This window comes from Pyrus communis, chromosome 15 (assembly GCF_963583255.1).
Source record: "Pyrus communis chromosome 15, drPyrComm1.1, whole genome shotgun sequence".
Lineage (NCBI taxonomy): Eukaryota > Viridiplantae > Streptophyta > Magnoliopsida > Rosales > Rosaceae > Pyrus > Pyrus communis.
This window is the reverse complement of record NC_084817.1, coordinates 19,638,192-19,660,426: the sequence shown is the minus strand read 5'-3', so window position 1 is coordinate 19,660,426 and position 22,235 is coordinate 19,638,192. Positions and strand designations below refer to the sequence as shown.

The window sequence follows — 22,235 nt, the reverse complement described above, 5'->3', positions numbered from 1 at the left end:
TCAAAGCCATCGGATATTCGCTAGAAAATATGGAGAAAGCTCCCCAAGCAGTTTTCACGTTTAAACCTTCACCAAAAACTATTTTTAACAACCATTAAGCCTTCTAGACTACTAAGAAGGAAGATTGAAGAATGGTTTGACTTACCTTCGTTGAAGACGACGGTAACTCGTAAGGAAGATGCTTGCATAATGATGAGGAGGAGTGAGAAGTCCATTCCAAGTGGTAGGTGTTGGTGTGATCGTGGTGATGGCTACCTGTGTGTAAGTCTGTAAAGGTGCGTGTGTGTGTGTTTGGTGCTCGGGGGAAGAGGGAGGTTGCAGCGAGGGAGAGGGAGAGAGTTGTGAGGGGAGACCGAGAGAAAGAGAGAGAGAGAGAGAGAGAGGCAACCCGGAGAATTGAGGGAGAGAGAGATGTTGGGCCCGGGGACAAAGAAATCAGGGGTGGGCCCCTTGGCACTCCCATTAAGACCCAAAAACAATTTTTAAAAGAAAAATATCCCACACTAAGTGAAATTACAAAAATGCCCTTTCGTTCTATAAATTACGGAACGGGTTGTTACAATGTATTGTCTATATATCTAACTTGTGATTTCAATACAATTACACAATTTAATGTTAGCCTTATATGGTTATATAATTAAAACACAAACAAAGTAGTGGCAAACATGATTCCCGTGGTAACCATGGTAGTCTAGTTGAGCAAGGAAGATGAAGGCTGCGGTAACACCAAAGTTAATTATTCCTCCCTAAAATCATGCCAAAATTACTAGCAAATAAGATTTTTTTTTTTTAATTTTTTTTTCTTAAATTTAAATTGTATGAAATTTGATAACAGTTTTTACGTGTTAAAAATAAATATTTTAGTTTATTTTTTAACATGGGTACATTATAGATGAAAATTTTGGTATATTTCATATATAACAAAGTGGTACATTTATATATATAATTGTACATTGTATATTTTACATAAAAAGTTGGTACGTTGCACATTTTACCTAAAAAAAGGGTATATTAGTACTTAAAAGAAATTGGTACATTTTATAATAAAAACCTGGTACATTGGTACATAATACATTCAATAAAATTGGTACATTTTGTTGTGTATTTATACATTGTACATTGTACAATATATAATGGTACATTGTGCATATTAACAGAACATTTCCAATAAGATAATTAATAGTTACAATTTTTATTGCCATAACTATATATTGTGGAATATCAACCCAACCAATATAATTATAGATTTTACGGATAACCAATATTTTATGTAATGCACAATGTACCAATGTACATTGCACAATGGACAAATACACAATACACAATATAATATATCTTCTTTTTTTGTATGACTGTACCAATGTACAATGTACCATTTTTTTTTATGTAAAATGTACAATATACTAACTTTTTATGCAAATTGTACAATGTACAATTTTTTATGTATCATGCTACGTAAAATGTACCAATTTTTAATGTGAAAATGTACCTATTTTTTAATGTAAAATGTACCCATTGATTTAATGCGGAACCACCACTTTTTTTTAATTTTTTAATCTATAATGTGCTCATATTCAAAAATAAAAATAAACATTCAACACTGGCATTAGATTTGTCTTGTTAGATTATGCTACAGATAGAATATAGTTGTACTTCTACCATCAGTGCTTACGATATATGAACACGATAGTTGAAGATGGTTCCAGTAACAAGCCAGCTCGCTATGTTAGTAGGAGTAGTTGGGGGCATTCCTGTATAACCATAAGTAATGACCAAGATATTTATCATTGAAATCCACTTCTTTTCTGGAAATCTTTTGGTCAATATCCAAATGGGAACTAGCAAAATAGTCCAACAAGAAATAACCATATCAAGTTTCGGTACAATCCTTAAGATCCAAATAGTCCCCTTGTTTCAACAAGGCCCCATAAAACAGAAACACTAAAGTTGAATTTGTGTTTCAGGCAAGTCCATGGGCTATTAGGATGATGCCCTCCATCATCCACCATGGAATTGCAAGGTTGATAGGACCGGCAACCAAACTTCCCACAAGCTGGAAAATTCGGCATGCATTAGTTTAGTTTTACTACACTGTAAAAAGATCTTGTTTAACAAAATAACATAATATGTGAACCAACTTGAGCTATGAACATGGAGCGAGGTGGAATCTTCATGTAGTGCCCAAGTTTAAGGTTAGCTAAGAAAGAAAGAGCTTAGACAGTGGTGATTTGTCCATGGAATTTGAAAACTATGTTTGCAATGGGTTTTCCTGGTAGCATATACCTCATAATGAATTGAAATATGATGTCAAATCCAAGTTGCTGCATAGAAAAAAGCCATAAGAATTTGAAACATGATGTAAAATTAATTTAGACGTACGAACGTCAAAATGCAGGAGGAGGATTCTCTCCCCTCGTAATCCCTCTCTCCTTCCTTCCCCTCCTACTTGAACGGTTACGATTAAACCACGTCAACATCTTATACTAATTTTTATAGAGACAATAAGACAAATGGCAAAGTGTGAAAGGATGGGAGGGAAGGGGATGGAAATAGGAAGGGAGAGAATCCTACTCCCACAACGCATGATATTGTTTTGCAAATAAATTGTTGTGCACCCTCATAAGTACTAAATCAAGATGAAGAAAGAACAATTGAGAAGATAGAAAACTACATACTTGGTTGATGGTTGGTAGAATGACACCAATTGGGAGGGTGATAATGTAGGACAAGGCAAAGCCTAATAGCATCCCCCACTAAGGCAACTACAGAGCGTCTTTCGATATAAAAGCTGTTAATAAAAACAGTGCAACACTCATTATAAACACAATGAGGAACCACCACTGAGTCATTTTTTGGTAACGTTTCATAGTTTTTCATGGATATCCATTTTCACATTGTTCATCGTTGATCTGGTTCACACTAACACAGCACTAGGAAAAGAAAATCAATGATCACTTTGTCAATATGTAACTCACTCCTAGTTTTCAATTTGTAAGTTCAAATTTTAAGTGTCATTGCTATGTAAAATTAAAAGTACGTACTTGTCATGAAATAGTGCCACGTGACTAAGGGTTGATGTGAATCTTGCAAATCCTATTCCGAGGGATAAAGCGAAAAAGGTGGACCTAGCATTCATGTCGTATTTCTTGTTTTTGTGTCATACCCGATAGCTTAACGGGTCGTGTTGTGTAATATCCGTTAAAGTAAACGGGTAATATGACTCAACCCATTACCCGTTAAGAAAAATATATTTTAAATCAATAAAAATGAAAATGAAAAACATAATTTGACCCAAAAAAATGTAAAACATAATACTAAATTAGTATATACATACCAAATTTCGGAGTTGACCCCTTCATGAAAGTTGTAAAGCTTTTCATTATGAGTGATTACATTTTTCACACTTCTACAATAATTATTATTAATTTTGAACTCAAATAAAAAACACTGTTCAATAGATTTGGAGGGTTTTAAAAATCTAAACGACCATGTAACCATTGTCTAAGTGTTGAGGATGCAATTATGAACATTTATTATGCTTTCACATCTTTCAAACTTAGACATTAATGATTATAAATTTTGTTTATTTTGAACTCCCTTAAAAATATTATTCATAAGAGTTTGTATGGTTTTAAAAATTCAAATGTGACAGCCCGTTCCGAAAATTTTAAAACGTACGTGTGAAAAGACGATTTTGCCCCTAGTGTGATTTTTTTTACGTTGCGTGGTTGTTTTGAGTTGGTGTGGCTGGTTGTGGACCATACACACACTCCCATAATTTCCCTCACCCTTTCCCCCTATCCCTGCACCTATCCCGTGCCATTTCCTTTCCCATTTTCATATCCCTTGTACGACACACCCCCAAAACCCATGTAATCTTCACAGATCGAAGAAACAAAGTACATATCCATGCTCGTGAGGCCCGTAGGAGTTCAACCATACCCATTTCAGGTAAGGATACCTTCGTTTTCACGTTGAACTCGGGATACCTGATTTTTGGCACTGTTCATGCACACGTAAATTCTTATGTTTTTGGGAATTTCAAGCTTGGTGATGTCCTTAGGAGGCTCAGGGTGGTTCGTTTGAAGGTTTTGGACGTCGGGATCGTGAGTTTCGAGGTTGGACAGAGTTGGGGGTATTTTCCCGGCGAGATTTCGTGGATTTTAGCACTTGAAATGATTTTGTTCCTCTCGTTGTAAGCTTCATTTTGGTACCAATTTTGTGAAATTTGGTTGAAAAACGAAGAAGATATCACGATTTAAAGATTTCCCGATTTTCTGACGCCGGCGACGGCGCCGGAGCCTCGCCGGAGAAGACGACGAAATATTCCTAACGCCTTTGACGGAATCCGTTAAAGTTAACGGAATATTCCTGACGCCGTCAGCGTACCAGGCACGTGCCTGTGCGTGGCCGGCGCGTGTGGCCGTGCCTTGGCCGGTGCGTGGGGGCGCGTGCAGCGGTGGAAAATTTTTCTAAAAATATGGGGATCTTCCTGAGGTTGAGTAGATCACGTTGGTCTATTCATACACCCTATTTGAGCATTTTATGAGAAGTTATTTCTTAAGGTTGGTTATGTGCTTTAAAATTAACGTTTTTATAGTTGTTTCGCATATAGGTGATACCTATCCCGAGGACGAGCATGGTCACTCGAGGCAAGGGGGTTACGACCCTTCCACATACCAGTGAGTGGGCTTTTGGTTTTCCGTATATACCTATATACTTATACTTTTCCAAGAAATTGATTTAGAACGTTTATTCGTTATATATGCATGTTTGGTGCTGCGGACGCACAGGTAAGTGCCAGGTGAGTTGTGATTTATGTTTACATTCAATAGTGATTTGGGATGCATAGAGAGCTCATAACCTGCACCCCCGGTGTCAGTGCTCCCGCCCAGAGTTGGGCACAGTCCTTCACGTGATGTTCACCTCCCGCACCACACGCTCAGCTTGGATCCAAGTTAGGTGCACAGTCTTGTCGTACAGACCACTTTAGGTGGTTCCGACTCGTAGGTGACCCGCGATTACTCGCCCAGCCTTCATGTGATCGTAGCACTTGAGCGTATATATATATATATATATTACACCCAGGCTTGTCGTACAAACCACTTTAGGTGGTTCTGACTCGTGTGCAGGTCTAGTTAGTGAGACGGAGATTTGAGCTCTAGATTCAGCCGTACAGGTCACATTAGGTGACTCCGGCTGACAGATTATGTGTTGTTGATGTGGTATTACCTGAGCACTTGCATTTTACTTTGAGGTTTTGGCATAGCATATTCCTGAGCATGACATATATATATATATATATATATATATATTCTATTTTCTGGGAAGTATACAGGTTTTACGGCGAGGGGTTAGAACTTATTTATGAAATGGTTTTTGAAAAGCTTTGTTTTTGCCCACTCACGCTTTTGTTTTGCGCCCCTCCAGGTTCTAGTTGGCTAGTACGTTTGGTGGCTTCCCTGAGGATTTCCCCGGCATATCTGACAGACCACCACCAGTGTAGGACCACCTTCGGGTGTGCTTTTGTTGTGTCGTTTCTTCTGGACTGCATTAGGCTGCCTTGCTCTGAACATAGCGTTCACACTTACACTTGTACTTGTTCATTTCTACCTTGTGTAAAGCTAGTTTTTATTTATTCGTACTATTTATATTATTATTTTATTAGCTTCTGCACTGTGCACATGGTTACGTCACTTCCACGTGACGGCCAGCATGCCCTGATCTAGATCGGGGTGTGTCATCAAATGATCATATACCCATCCTCAAAGAGTAGAGGATGCGACTACGAGCGATTGCAAATTTTTTTTCATATTTTTCGTACATGTAAATTAATTATTATAATTTTTTTTAATGTGTTTGGGATTTTTAAATTTCTTGATATTTTTATTTTTAATGTGTTTTATGATTTTTAATCTCAATCTTTGACTGTAATATACTAGAAAAATAAATAAATAAATAAAACTTAAATTTTAAATTTATATAGAATAATAATTAATAAACAATATATACATATTCATTATATCTATTGTATTTTATAGTAAGTTTTTTTTAGTATTTTAAAAAATTAAGATCATCAAAATAACTTTTTTCTTATCGTGTATAAAACTGGATAATTTCTTTTATTTTTAAAAAATAAATATATTTATTTTATTCTTAAATATGGGTACGTTATAGATTAAAAAGGGTAAGAAATTTAAAATTTTAAAAAATGGATACATTGCACATAAAAAATATTGCACGTAAAAAATTTGGTACATTTTATATATATCGAAGTTGTACATTTCATATAAACAAAATTGTACATTGCATGTTTTACATAAAAAGTTGTTACATTTTACATTTTATATAAAAAAATTTGGTACATTGTATGGTGTAGTCGTACCATTGTACTTTATACATTGTATAATGATAGATTGTGCATATTAGTAGAACATTTCCAACAAGATAATTATTAGTTACAATTTTAATGGCTATAGTTATATTTTGTGGAATATCAACTCTACGAATATATTCATGTCTTATGGATAACCAATTTTTTATGTAAATGTACAATGTATCAATGTACAATTCACATTGCACAAATACACAATATACAATATAATGTACCATTGTTTTTGTGAATGTACCAATGTTTTTGTGAATTGATAGGAGCATATTTATGCGACTTAATTGGCTTGTTCTCGTGCATTTACGTTGTGTTTCTTTAGTTATTTTAGTCCTTTATGCCATTTTCGTGTGTTTCTAGGTTCATATGGCTAAGGAAGCAAAAAGGTGCATTTTGGAGCAAAATTGGGCTTGGAATGGATAGCTTATGTTTGGAGCCAAGGTGTTGGACGAAATTGAGGCACTTTAGGACACAAAACAATGGCCCTAGCCCAATTACATAACCTTGCCATGGCTTATCCCTTCTCCCCTTCCCTTGCCATGCAAACCACCCTATTTTAGGCCCATTCTATGTACTTAAACCTTAGCCCTTTAACCTTGCAGCCATATCCCCTCTTTTATCCACATGCATTCGTAATCATTCATAATCATTCACCACCAATTCAGCCACATGCACTTGTTCTTTCATCATTGCACCACAATCCTTTACCATTGCAGCCACATGCACTTCCCCCTTTACCATTGCAGCCACATGCACTTCCCCCTTCATCATTTCAGCCACCAAACACCCACATGCACTCCCACTCCAGATTTTCAGCCATCCCAATTCATCATTGCACATCAACACATTCTATCATTTCCACATGCATTCCCCTTACAATTTCAGCCACTCCACATGCATTCCCAGCTTTCCACCAAGTTCCTAGCTGTCATGTTCCCTCTTTTTCACCTATAAATAAGCATCCATTGCAGCCACAAATCACTAACTCTTCCATATTCAGAAAATCATCTCTCATACACATTCATTCACGCCAGAAATTCATTCCCTCTCTCTAACACTGCCATACTTCACCATTCTTCATATTTTCTGCCCAAAAACACTTCTTGCCTTCCCCTACATCCATCCCTACCCTAAACACATCATTCTACATCATCCATAACCCCCAAAACTCACCAAAACCCCTTGTGCTGCAGCAACTAAAGGAGAAGAGGCCTAAACGTTCATACAATTCAAGATTGAGTTGTTGGGATTTTTAGGTGTTCTTCGTTCTTGTTTTCAATGTTTACTTTGTTATTACTCTCTAAGTTTGTTGTAATCATGAGTGGCTAAACCCCTAATTAGTTAGGGGAAAGTTTGAAACCATGGACATATGTTGGTTATGATTTGATTTACTCCAGTTATGAATTCATGAACTTTAGATGTGGTTTACTTTTCTGTTTTGATTAAGAACTTGTTTATGTATGTGGGTTGAGGGTCGACACTTAATTTGCATGCCTAAACTTGATACTAGGATATAAGGGAATTTCACGTAATCGTTATGAACTTATATTCATGAGTAGTAAAAATCGCTAGTCACGATTGTGTTTAGTAAACCCTAGGCTAGATTAACATGCGTATTCCATAGTTATGAATACCTAGTCGATGTTTATGATTTCCGTTGAACTTAATGATCTTTGTTGAATGTCTCTATCATGCGTATTCCATAGTTAGGGACTTTGATTAGGAATAATTTGGTTGTAACGCGTATTCCATTCAATCCAATGAATCTAGGGAAATCTGAAAGTTAGTTTAAGCGGACCTAATTAACTTGGAGTATTGTCATTCATCGTTTGTTGAAGTCATAACTGGGAATCAAATTATATGCATATGTTCATGTGTGGATAAGGAACCCTCTAACTAGTTTCTCATCACTCTATTTCATCAATTTCGTTTTTACAATCTGTTTTAATTAGAATCTGTGCATTTAGTTTAATTTCGTCCAAAACTCAATCCCCCTTTACTTTATTGTCCAATTTAGTTAGAAAGTGTCTTAGTTTATGTTTCTAAGTGTTTTGATTCAAGTTATTACACAAATTCGTCCAAATTCACCAAAGTGCTCAAAACTGCCCAGAAAGTGTTTTTAAGGCAGTTTTGAGTGTTTTGGGTGATGTTTGAGTCTTTTGGTTTGTCTTAGTGCTTTAAGCGTTTAGTTTCGCATTCTTTGAGTCTAGTTTAGTGTTTTAAACTTCATTTTACGTTTTTGAGTCAATTTCACATTGATTAGCATCCCTAGTTAATCCCCGGTCTAGAACGATCCCTATTTGCTCATATACTACAATTGTCATCCATAGGGTTTAATTTGTGTGTCAAGTTAATTTACACATCAAATTTTGGCGCCGTTGCCGGGGATTAGCAAAATTGCTAATCCCTTGTGTTTTTGCCGTATGTTTTTAGTGTAATTTACCTAGTTTTCTTATTTTGTTTTGTTTTCTTGGTTTAGGTACTAGTGCATGACGCGGAGTTCTCAAACTGTGCATGCACATATCTTGGACTTTAACGACGATTTTGAACGTGATTTGAGAAGAAAGAGGAGGCATTCCGAACCTAGTGAACCTAGTTCAAGTTCAGAGGCCGAATATGAGTTTGAAAGTGTGGAAGAAGAAGTTATGGCAGCGGACAATCGGACCATTAAAGAGCTTTCGGCCTCGGGGTTGGCCAATGCCGCACCATTATGCATTCAATACCCCGCGGCTGCCCAAGGCAAGACCGATGAATTCGAGTTGAAGTCAAGCTTGTTGCACCACATTCCGAAATACCATGGGCTTTCCATGGAAGATCCAAACAAGCATTTGAAGGAGTTTGAAGTTGTATGCTCAAGCATGACACCCATTAACGTTGATGGGAATATTATGAAGATGAAAGCTTTTCCATTCTCTCTTGTGGAAAAGGCTAAGGATTGGCTTTATGAATTGGCACCCGGGACCGTTACTTCTTGGGAGAGCATGAAGAGAGCATTCTTGGAGAAGTTCTTCCCTACTTCAAGAGTCATTCTCTTGAGGAAGAAAATTAGCGAAATCCAACAAAGTCAAGGAGAATTTTTTCCGGCATACTACGAGCGTTTTAAAGCCCTTGTTGCATCATGTCCTCAACATCAAATGAAGGAGGAGCTTCTCCTTCAATATTTCTATGAGGGCCTTCTTCCCATTGAAAGGCAAATGCTCGATGCTTCGGCGGGAGGTGCATTGGTGGACAAAACTCCTATGGCAGCCAAGACCCTAATTGCAAACCGTGCTCTAAATGCACAACAATATGAAGGACTTGGGCAAAGGGACCCCCCACGGCAACACTTGAATGAGGTAAGTTCTCAATCCGATATTCAATCTCAGTTAGCTAATCTTACTTCTATTATGTCTCAGATGGCCGAAGGAATGAAGATACAAGGACCGATTGTATGTGGTGTATGTTCTATCCAAGGACACCCTTCGGAAAGATGCCCTCAATTGATTGAGAATGGGGGATGGGAGAGTGCAAATGCCATTGGATTTCCGAGCCACAATCAACCAAGGAATGATCCATATTCCAACACATACAATCCAGGTTGGAAAGACCATCCAAACTTCAAGTGGAGGGAGCCTCAACAACAAGGAGGCTTTAGACAACAACCCCCGGGGTTCTACACCAAGCCATTCGACCCCAATTCAAACCAAGCACAACCTGCCCAAAACAATCAAGGTACGTCATTGGACAATGAAACACTTCTTAAGTTACTTACCAATTTGTCTCAGGGGCAAGAGAATCAAACGAAAGCCATGCAAAACCAAGACAAAAGGGTGGATCACTTGGAGAAACAAATTGGGCAGATTGCGGAGTTTGTAGGACAATTCCTAGACAAAGGCAAGCTCCCTAGCTCAACCATTGTCAATCCAAGGGGAGGGTGCGAATCTGCCAAGGCAATCATGTTGAGAAGTGGTAAGGAGGTCGGAACCACCTCAAGGCCATCCAAAACAAGTTAAGAAGAGGACATGTTGCTGCAAGAAGAGGAGGAACAAGCAAAGAAGGCCACGGCAAAGGTGAAAGAAACTTTGCCGCAGCCCCCTATTGTGCCAAAACCGTCCAACACGCCTAAGGTAAGTCCAAATTCGACTTTGTCAAGTTCTATTCCACTAAACGTGCCCTTTCCTGGCAGGTTTAGGCAAACAAAGAAGGAGGAGCATGAGAAGGACATTCTTGAGACGTTTAGGAAAGTTCAAGTCAATATCCCGCTCCTAGATGCCATAAAGCAAGTGCCCAAATACGCTAAGTTCTTGAAGGAATTGTGCACTACAAGGAAGAGGGCGTCACATAAAGAGGTAGTAAGGGTAAGTGAGAACGTTTCCGCTGTTTTACAAAGAAAGTTACCACCAAAGTGCAAAGATCCAGGTAGCTTTACAATCCCTTGTACTATTGGTCAAACTAAGTTCGAACATGCTATGTTAGACTTAGGAGCTTCAATTAACGTCATGCCATACTCTATTTATACTTCAATGAACCTTGGTGAATTGAAAAATGATGGTGTGATTATTCAGTTGGCCGATAGATCTAATGCCTATCCAAAGGGCGTATTGGAAGATGTCTTAGTGCAGGTAAATGATTTGATCTTCCCGGCGGATTTCTATGTCCTTGAAATGGAGGAAACCACCCATGCTCCATCCTTGCCGATTCTTCTTGGGAGGCCATTCATGAAGACGGCCCGAACTAAGATAGACGTGTTTAAAGGCTCTTTAACAATGGAATTTGATGGGGAAGTCATTGATTTCAATCTTTCTGAAAGTATTAAATTTCCTAAGGACAATCATTCTTGCTTTTATATTGATATAATTGATGATTTGGCGCAGGAATTTCTCGATTCTTTGGAGAGGGATACACTTGAAACAACAATTGCACAAGGAATTGGGCAAAAATCTGGTTTTGCCGTGCCTAGAAGTGAAGATGAGGCCGAGATGGTCGCTGCACTTGAGTCATTGCCACAACACTTTGGTAAGCCTTCTAACCCAATTTCAATTTCAGTTTCCACTAATAAGTTGTTACCCTCAGTGATTCAGGCACCCGTACTTGAGCTTAAACCGTTGCCCGATCATTTAAAGTACGTCTTCTTGGGAGACAACGAGACATTGCCCGTCATTGTCTCCTCATCACTCACGGCCATAGAGGAGGAGAAGTTGATCTGAGTGTTGAAAGAGCACAAGACGGCCATTGGATGGACTTTGGCCGATATTAGGGGAATTAGCCCGACTACATGCATGCATCGCATACTTCTAGAGGAGGGGGCTAAACCAACTCGAGAGGCTCAGCGCCGTCTCAACCCTCCAATGATGGAAGTTGTGAAAAAGGAGATTATCAAACTTCTTGATTGTGGAGTGATTTATCCGATCTCTGATAGTCGTTGGGTGTCACCGGTGCAATGAGTTCCAAAGAAGTCCGGAGTGACAGTGGTGAAGAATGCTGAGAATGAGCTTGTGCCAACCCGTATCCAAACAGGTTGGCGAGTGTGCATTGATTATAGGAAGCTCAACGCCACCATAAGGAAGGACCACTTCCCTTTGCCGTTCATTGATCAAATGCTTGAAAGGTTAGCCGGTCATTCTTTTTATTGTTTCCTTGATGGTTATTCTGGATATAATCAGATTGTCATAGCGCCGGATGACCAAGAAAAGACAACTTTCACATGCCCCTTTGGTACTTTTGCTTATCGTCGCATGCCTTTTGGTTTATGCAATGCTCCGACCACGTTTCAAAGGTGTATGGTAAGTATCTTTTCAGATTTTGTGGAAAAGATTATTGAGGTATTTATGGATGATTTCAGTGTGTTTGGTGATTCATTTGATGGTTGTTTGGAAAATCTCACAATGATTTTGAAACGATGTGTAGAAACTAACCTTGTGCTTAATTGGGAAAAATGTCACTTTATGGTTAGACAAGGCATAGTTCTAGGGCATATTGTTTCAGAAAGAGGAATTGAAGTGGATAAATCGAAAATAGATCTTATACGCTACTTACCCTCTCCTACTTCGGTTCGAGAGGTTCGTTCGTTTCTTGGTCATGCAGGATTTTATAGGCGATTTATCAAGGACTTCTCCAAGATCTCAAACCCTCTTTGCCGTCTCCTCCAGAAAGATGTGGTGTTTGACTTCAACGAGGAGTGTGAGAAGGCGTTCAATCACCTCAAAGAAACACTAACTTCGGCCCCTATCATAGTTCCACCGGATTGGAGCCTTCCTTTTGAGCTTATGTGCGATGCTTCCGATTATGCATTAGGAGCTGTTTTGGGGCAAAGGAAGGAAAAGAGGCCGCATGTTATCTATTATGCCTCTCGGACTTTAAATGATGCACAATTGAATTATTCTACCACTGAAAAAGAACTTCTTGCTGTTGTATTTGCTTTAGATAAATTCCGTTCTTATTTGCTTGGTACTAAAGTTATTATTTATACTGACCATGCATCATTGAAGTATTTGTTCACCAAAAGGAGGCCAAACCACGACTCATTCGTTGGATGCTTCTTCTCCAAGAGTTCGATATCGAAATTCGGGACAAGAAGGGAAGTGAAAACGTGGTGGCTGACCACTTGAGCCGTATGGTGGATGAGGAGGATGCCGTGCCTATCATAGAGACATTCCCAGATGAGTAACTGATGTCCGTCAAGGTAAGTGAACCGTGGTATGCTGATTTGGTGAATTATTTGGTGTCTAAACATGTTCCTAGTGAATTACTTAAACACCAATGTGATAAATTGAAGAAAGAGGCACGGTTTTATGTGTGGGATGACCCGTATTTATGGAAATATTGCCCTGACCAAGTTATACGTAGGTGTGTGCACGATTCTGAGTTTAATGCTATTCTAACCTTTTGTCACACTTATGCTTGTGGGGGACACTTTGGCACTCAAAGAACAACACTTAAGGTGTTAGAATGTGGTTTCTATTGGCCTACCATATTTAGGGATGCTAGAACATTTTGCATGTCTTGTGATAGATGCCAAAGAACGGGCAATATTGGTCCTAAACAGCAAATGCCGCAAACCCCCATTTTTAGTGTTGAAATCTTTGATGTTTGGGGTATTGATTTTATGGGTCCCTTTCCTTCGTCACATGGGTTTCTTTATATATTGCTTGCTGTGGACTATGTGTCGAAATGGGTGGAAGCAAAAGCCACCCGAACTAATGATTCTCGAGTGGTTGCAGATTTTGTGAAAACTAACATTTTTGCAAGGTTTGGAATGCCACGAGTGCTAATCAGTGATGGAGGTTCCCATTTTTGTAATCGAACCATCGAGGTGTTGCTCAAGAAATACAATGTCACACATAAGGTGGCCACACCTTATCATCCTCAAACGAGCGGGCAAGCCGAGGTTTCGAATAGGGAAATCAAGCAGATTCTTGAGAAGACCGTGGGGCCTACAAGGAAGGATTGGAGTTTGCGCTTAAACGATGCATTGTGGGTGTATCGCACTGCCTACAAAACCCCCATTGGGATGTCACCCTTTCGGCTCATCTATGGGAAGCCATGCCATCTTCCCGTCGAACTAGAGCATCATGCACATTGGGCCGTCAAAACGTTCAATATGGACCTTGATGCCGCAGGTTTACATAGGAAGCTTCAATTGTGTGAGCTTGATGAAATCCGAAATGAAGCATATGAGAATGCCCGGATTTACAAGGAGAAAACAAAGGCATTTCATGACAAGATGATTCGTGCCAAGACGTTCTCTATTGGGCAGAAAGTGTTGTTGTTCAATTCTCGCCTTCGGTTGTTTCCGGGTAAGTTGCGTTCCAAATGGGTTGGTCCTTTTATTGTCACTAATGTTTTCCCTCATGGTGCAGTGCAAATCAAAAGTTCAAGGACGCAGCGAGAATTCAAAGTGAATGGGCATCGATTGAAGCCCTATTACGAGATGTTTGAGGAGCATGTCGTGGAGGAGGTACCCCTCCATGCCGTGGAACCTAGTCAAGCTTAAACGGAGGTACCGTCCGGCTGGAAGATGTTAAAGCAAGCGCTTCTTGGGAGGCAACCCATGTGTTGAAACACGAGAAGAAGGAACTTTCACTCCAAACCCAGATTTGCGTCCCTAACCTATCTCTTTATTGCTATTACTTTGCCAGTTGTGTTATGTTTTCTAGTTGTGTTAGTTGATTGTTTTTGTGTTAATCTAAGTTTGAAACATTGAGGACAATGTTTGGTTTAAGTGTGGGGGGGTAAACAAGCTGTTTTTGCATGAAATTCGTGGGATTTTATCACCTATCACTTCACATGTTGTTTCTCACCGTTTTAAAGTGTTTTTAGTGTGTTTTGATGTGTTTTAGTGTCATATAACAGAAAACCTTAGAAAAATTCGAAAAAGTTTGAAAAATACCAAAAAGAGTCGTTTTTGAGTCATTTTTGTGTTTTAGGGTACCTTCCAACACAATGATGAGGATTTGGTTTTAAATTACATGACTATTATAGAATGTTGTAAACATGGCTGGAAGTTGATTTATGCTTTGGTTTATGCTTGGTTATGGTTATAGCTTATGAATTCACATGTAATTACAAAGAGAAAATCTGTTTTTGTAACATGCTTGAACGAAGGAACTTAAACTAAAGCTACATCCTTGTGAGACTTGAGCCTATAACGTTCTTTGGAGAGTATAATTCTGTGATTTATTGTTTTCTAAAGTCGTTGCATGATCTCATCATTCTTTGCTTGGTTGCTACTTGGAATGCATTTCATTATAGTTCCAAATACTAGAACGCATGCCCAATTCATTCAAAGCATGATATTGATTGCATAACATACAATAAGATGAAGTTGTTAGTCAAACCAAAGCCAAAAAGCCTATCCCTTTTCACATGTATTGTAGGATTACCCCTTTTTAGCCTTTTCAAGCTTATTTTCTTTGTTAACCACATTATCCTCACCTAGCTTAGATTAGGACTTTCCATACCCTTGTTCTTAAAGGATAGTGAAGCATGACTTAGAATGAACTCCTTTTGATAAATATATTGCAGAAAATAAGTGTGGGGGAAGATAATAGGGCACGGCCAAAGAATGAAATAAAGAAAAAGAAAAGAAAAAAAAAATTCGTGGAAAAATAAAATGAAATTAGAAAAGTGTAGAAAAGTAAGAAAAAGAGTTGAAAAATAAGTGAGAATGATCTCACAAGTATTGGTTATTGAAGGAAGGGTCCAAAAGAGTGAATTTGACCCTAATTGTGCATGAATCTTCCCTTGTGTTTAAAAGTTGATTTCTGCCATTAAAAGTGAGTTTAGGTGTCAATTTCATTACTTTGCTTCCTATTGCTTTAAGAACCTTTGTTTTACTTTACCTTTCTTTGTTAAACCATTACCCTTAGCCCCGTTACAACCCTCAACTTCTATCTTGATGTTATGTGTTCAATTTGTGGAGTTTGAATTTGGTATGAGCATATGGAATCACTGGTTCTCATTCTAAGTAGTAGCATTCCATTCATGAGATCATATTCATGTCATTGTCATAAATCCAGAAAATGCTTTCTTTGATATAAAATATGTGAGTGTTAGAATTCATATTTACATCAATCTCCTCACATATACCTAGTGTAGGGTGTGGAGTTAGAAAATCTGTGTGAAAATTGAGTGCATTCTAGTAAGGAATTGAGGGAATTCTCTAAGGCATGTTACTACATTCAAAATGATGTTTTAATTGATTAAATGTGAAATAATAAGTGGTAACTATGATTAAGTGTTTGTTGAAGTGTAAAGTAAGCTAAATGTTGTGGGAATGATGTTCTATATTGTGTCATGTTCGTTTGAAATCCCTGAGATACATGTTGGAAGGTTTAGAATGTGTTTTGTTTTGTTTTTAGTTTCTTTCGTTTTGTTTTGCTCGAGGACTAGCAAAAGCTAAGTGTGGGGGAATTTGATAGGAGCATATTTATGCGACTTAATTGGCTTGTTCTCGTGCATTTACGTTGTGTTTCTTTAGTTATTTTAGTCCTTTATGCCATTTTCATGTGTTTCTAGGTTCATATGGCTAAGGAAGCAAAAAGGTGCATTTTGGAGCATTTTGGAGCAAAATTGGGCTTGGAATGGATAGCTTATGTTTGGAGCCAAGGTGTTGGACGAAATTGAGGCACTTTAGGACACAAAACAATGGCCCTAGCCCAATTACATAACCTTGCCATGGCTTATCCCTTCTCCCCTTCCCTTGCCATGCAAACCACCCTATTTTAGGCCCATTCTATGTACTTAAACCTTAGCCCTTTTAACCTTGCAGCCATATCCCCTCTTTTATCCACATGCATTCATAATCATTCATAATCATTCACCACCAATTCAGCCACATCCACTTGTTCTTTCATCATTGCACCACAATCCTTTACCATTGCAGCCACATGCACTTCCCTCTTTACCATTGCAGCCACATGCACTTCCCCCTTCATCATTTCAGCCACCAAACACCCACATGCACTCCCACTCCAGATTTTCAGCCATCCCAATTCATCATTGCACATCAACACATTCTATCATTTCCACATGCATTCCCCTTACAATTTCAGCCACTCCACATGCATTTCCAGCTTTCCACCAAGTTCCTAGCTGTCATGTTCCCTCTTTTTCACCTATAAGTAAGCATCCATTGCAGCCACAAATCACTAACTCTTCCATATTCAGAAAATCATCTCTCATACACATTCATTCACGCCAGAAATTCATTCCCTCTCTCTAACACTGCCATACTTCACCATTCTTCATATTTTCTGCCCAAAAACACTTCTTGCCTTCCCCTACATCCATCCCTACCCTAAACACATCATTCTACATCATCCATAACCCCCAAAACTCACCAAAACCCCTTGTGTTGCAGCAACTAGAGGAGAAGAGGCCTAAACGTTCATACAATTCAAGATTGAGTTGTTGGGATTTTTAGGTGTTCTTCGTTCTTGTTTTCAATGTTTACTTTGTTATTACTCTCTAAGTTTGTTGTAATCATGAGTGGCTAAACCCCTAATTAGTTAGGGGAAAGTTTGAAACCATGGACATATGTTGGTTATGATTTGATTTACTCCAGTTATGAATTCATGAACTTTAGATGTGGTTTACTTTTCTGTTTTGATTAAGAACTTGTTTATGTATGTGGGTTGAGGGTCGACACTTAATTTGCATGCCTAAGCTTGATACTAGGATATAAGGGAATTTCACGTAATCGTTATGAACTTATATTCATGAGTAGTAAAAATCGCTAGTCACGATTGTGTTTAGTAAACCCTAGGCTGGATTAACATGCGTATTCCATAGTTATGAATGCCTAATCGATGTTTATGATTTCCGTTGAACTTAATGATCTTTGTTGAATGTCTCTATCATGCGTATTCCATAGTTAAGGACTTTGATTAGGAATAATTTGGTTGTAACGCGTATTCCATTCAATCCAATGAATCTAGGGAAATCTGAAAGTTAGTTTAAGCGGACCTAATTAACTTGGAGCATTGTCATTCATCGTTTGTTGAAGTCATAACTGGGAATCAAATTATATGCATATGTTCATGTGTGGATAAGGAACCCTCTAACTAGTTTCTCATCACTCTATTTCATCAATTTCGTTTTTACAATCTGTTTTAATTAGAATCTGTGCATTTAGTTTAATTTCGTCCAAAACTCAATCCCCCTTTACTTTATTGTCCAATTTAGTTAGAAAGTGTCTTAGTTTATGTTTCTAAGTGTTTTGATTCAAGTTATTACACAAATTCGTCCAAATTCACCAAAGTGCTCAAAACTGCCCAGAAAGTGTTTTTAAGGCAGTTTTGAGTGTTTTGGGTGATGTTTGAGTCTTTTGGTTTGTCTTAGTGCTTTAAGCGTTTAGTTTCGCATTCTTTGAGTCTAGTTTAGTGTTTTAAACTTCATTTTACGTTTTTGAGTCAATTTCACATTGATTAGCATCCCTAGTTAATCCCCGGTCTAGAACGATCCCTATTTGCTCATATACTACAATTGTCATCCATAGGGTTTAATTTGTGTCAAGTTAATTTACACATCATGAATGTACCAATGTACAATGTACCAATTTTTATTGTAAAATGTATCAATGTTCCAATTTTTTACGTAAAATGTAAAGTACCATTTTTTTTTTTAATGTAAAATGTACAATGTACCAACTTTTTATGCAAATTGTACAATGTACAATATTTTTATGTAAAATATACCATGTTTTTATGTACCGTGTTGTTATAGGTAAATCTACCTATTTTTATGTGAAAATGTACCAATATTTTTTTATGTAAAATGTACCTTTTTTTTAATGAGAATCCACAACTTTTTTTATCCATAATATATCCATAAAAATAAAAGATTTTATTTATATATATAAAAAAATAAAAAATAAAAACCAGAAACCACCACTTTTTGATAACATTTAATTAGTTTTTCAATGGATATCCACTTTCACTTTCTTTATTCTCGGTCTGCTTCGCACTAACAAAGCGCTAGGACAATAAAATCAATGTCACTTTGTCAGCATGTATGAACATTTACTCCTAGTTTCAATTTGTAAGTTCAAATTTTAAGTGTCATTGCTACATAAAATTGAAAGTACATACCCGCCATGAAATAGTGCCATATGACTAAGGGTTGCTATGAATCTTTCAAATCATATTCCCAGGGATAAAGCGTAAAGAGGGCTAAGATAGAGTTTTTCATAACTATTGTAGGCTTCAATGTTAAGGTCATGCTGGGGTGTCAAGACCCGTTCAATATCATATTTTTGTCCGCTGGAGGTGAAAAGATCGTTGGAAAATATGGGGAATTTTCTAGCATTGAATGTGTTAAACCTCCAGTAACAAATAGGGACAATGACATAGATGAACATAACAAATCTGATGCCAGTGTTGAGAACGGAAGACCTAGGTGCAATGAGCTGAAATCCCAGCCCAGTTAAACGAGAAGGTGCCAACTCCAGTCCATGATATCCTGAGCCGATTTGTTGAGCTGTGACACTATGCGGCCAAGCCCAACAGACCCAGAAGAAGAATGTCAATATTGGGAACAGATAGCTAGGAGAAGTGCATAATATATAGGTGAAGCTCACTACCAAGGCCATGAGAAAAAACTTCATTTGTGTAAAGTCATCTCCAATAGAGAGGGTTGAAGGTCCAAAAGCCAAAAAATGGCCGGCTTTGTCAAAAAATTCATCTTCAACCGATGACTAAGCTATAATTCTATAGAGCCCACATGTCATTATTTGGCCAAAGGGGCGCCAGACTAGCCAAATGTAGCCCCCTTCTTAGCCTTTTTTTTTTTGGGGCCTAGCTTCTCAGTTGCAATGATTTATTCAAATCTAATGGCTACATTTGAAAACATCCAAATGTAGTTTAACCAAAATAACCAATAAATTTAAGGGAACTTTAACGAAAAGCTTCAAATACTATTCACTTTAATGAAAAACCGTTTTTTTACACTAAAAAGTCAATTCTGGTACTATTCACTTTACCCTTTATTTCGTCCTTATCGTTAAAACTCAATTTTTAAGCTCTTTTCATTAGTTTTCCTTAAATGTAAAGTATAAACTTAAAATTAATGAGTATGATTTAACATTGTTTATTTGAAAATAATTTTTTGTAGGGCTCTAATTCTGGATGTGACTATTTAGTCATTTTGATTTCAGATGACCTAAATTTTTTGGATCTAGATGCTCTAGTTAAGTGGCATAGTATTCAATATTCTAGAACCCTTGTACGCATCACCCCATATATACACCTCTATCAGAAACGTGGTTAACGAACATGGTACAAATAGCACTATTCTACTTTTATATACTTGCCGTAACGTGGGAAATATATAAGGCCAGGATGGTGGGATACCGATCCCAGCTGGATTCTACAACTGCCACTATGAGTGGCAGCATAAAGTTGAAGCCGATCCAGTTGTTGACCGTCTTGGCAGCAGCAGAATTTGTCATCTACATAACCACCATTAAGTAAGTTGATGATTGATGAATCATGGCCGGGGCATATGTGACGATAAATTCATTGAAAACTTTAATAAGTCTTACTCTAACCTAGTGTGATCATCATAACTAACTATTTTTGTCATCTCCAATTACACAAAACTTAATTTTGGTCGATTAAAGCCCCACAAAATGGTCATATAATGCCCGACAAATAATAGGTTTGCACTTTGCATTGATCTTCACAAGTCCATATTCCCGACGAAAACAAAAAGACGACTAAACCCACAACTTATCTCCTCTTTAATAACATATTAAACGAAGAAATGCAAATTTAAGATGTAAAAGTTATATTTACATCTTTGTTTTTTCTAGTCGAAGCATTGTATTTATATCTTATTTATATTTCCTCAAAAATGTAATTAAATGGGAGGTTTATTCAAACGGAGGAAATGTAAACTTTGGGGTTCAGTTATATGTTTCTATTTCTCTCTTTAACTGAATGGACTCACCTGAAGATGTAAATTTGTAGTTTTATAACATTTCCGGCAAAAATAAGTATATTTATCATGTTTTGGTTCAAGACAAACTTGTAAGTTAATATGTATAATCCTGCTCTTATACGCATAATAACATACAAACTTGTCATTAAAGAATAAGCTTTAATGCTGCGTTCTGTGTATATATCACCCGGCTTGATAAAGAGTACGTACGTAGGTTATACTATTTTTCTACAACAAAAAACTCTCGTCAATTAGACCAAAAGAAAGTAATGCCATGTCCACGTTGCTTTTGAAGTATTGTTGTAATCAATCTGTGGACTGTAAGGTGCTCCTTTCCCAAAGTTGGTCTCCAAAACCTTTTGTCATAGGTTCCCGACATATTTCCAACTTGGATGTTCCATCCACTGATCGGCACCAGTCATAATTTAGTTGCAACAAACATTTTTTTGTTTTTCTTTCTGTTACAACGAGATAATGTTGAGAAGATGTGATCAGGGCTAAAGCGCTTGTCTAGCTCAAAAACGATAGTCTAATTAATCTATCTTAAACTATAGAAGAGAAATTCAAACTTGAGTGCATAAGACGTAATGCTCTACCTAAAGTTATAAAAGACGATAGGTGCTAGTCTGGTGGTAAGTTGAGGTCTAGCGCCTATGCGGTTAGGCAAAGCCTAGGTGGGGGCCTAAGCAGACTAGGCAGATTTAAGTAAGTTTATTAGATATTTTATAAATAAGTGTCTATTTATGCTTACAAAAATACATAATTGTGGTGTGATACATAAATTAGAAAATAAAATGATATATAAATTAAAGGAATATAACATATTTAAAATATGGAGAACAAGCATATAATGAATATTCATCCAAGTATTCAACAATCCTCTTAAATTTTATTGAACAAAAATAAAATCCAAAATAAAAATTATCCATTTTCTGCCTAAATGAAAGTCCCAACCTAAACGGGTGCCTAGTGGGCTAAGCGAGAGCCTAGGCAAGCTAGTAGATGCCTAAGGAGGTCTCGGCACCTTTTCTTAATTTTCAAACGTTTAGAAATTAATTGGGACGGTGACCACCATCTAGACACTAGGCGGGGAGTTTTAGAACAACGGCTCTAACCCTGGCTAACCCAAATTGTCATTTCCTTAATTTATGTTCATTCTTTCTTAATCATGTCCTTACATGCTACAAACCCATAGGAATATGATGTAAATTAATGATTATACAAACAAGAAAGATGGTAGACAATGGGTGACTTCATCACCAGATCTCAATGACAACATGCCTTGCAATTTAATCTTCCTGGTGGCATTAAATCAAAGGTTTCTTGTACCGCCACCTTGGCATTCCCGTTCCATACTAATAATAACATAAAGAAAATGAGATCTTTTAACTACAATCTGTGAACAATTCACAGGGTGGAAGGCCATTGC

General features: G+C 37.5%; 1 pseudogene; it reads right to left on the bottom strand.

The window, feature by feature from the left end:
• Positions 1-1,625: 1,625 nt before the first annotated feature.
• LOC137717149 (oligopeptide transporter 3-like) lies at positions 1,626-20,315 on the bottom strand (annotated as a pseudogene).
• Between the last annotated feature and the right edge of the window lie 1,920 nt (positions 20,316-22,235).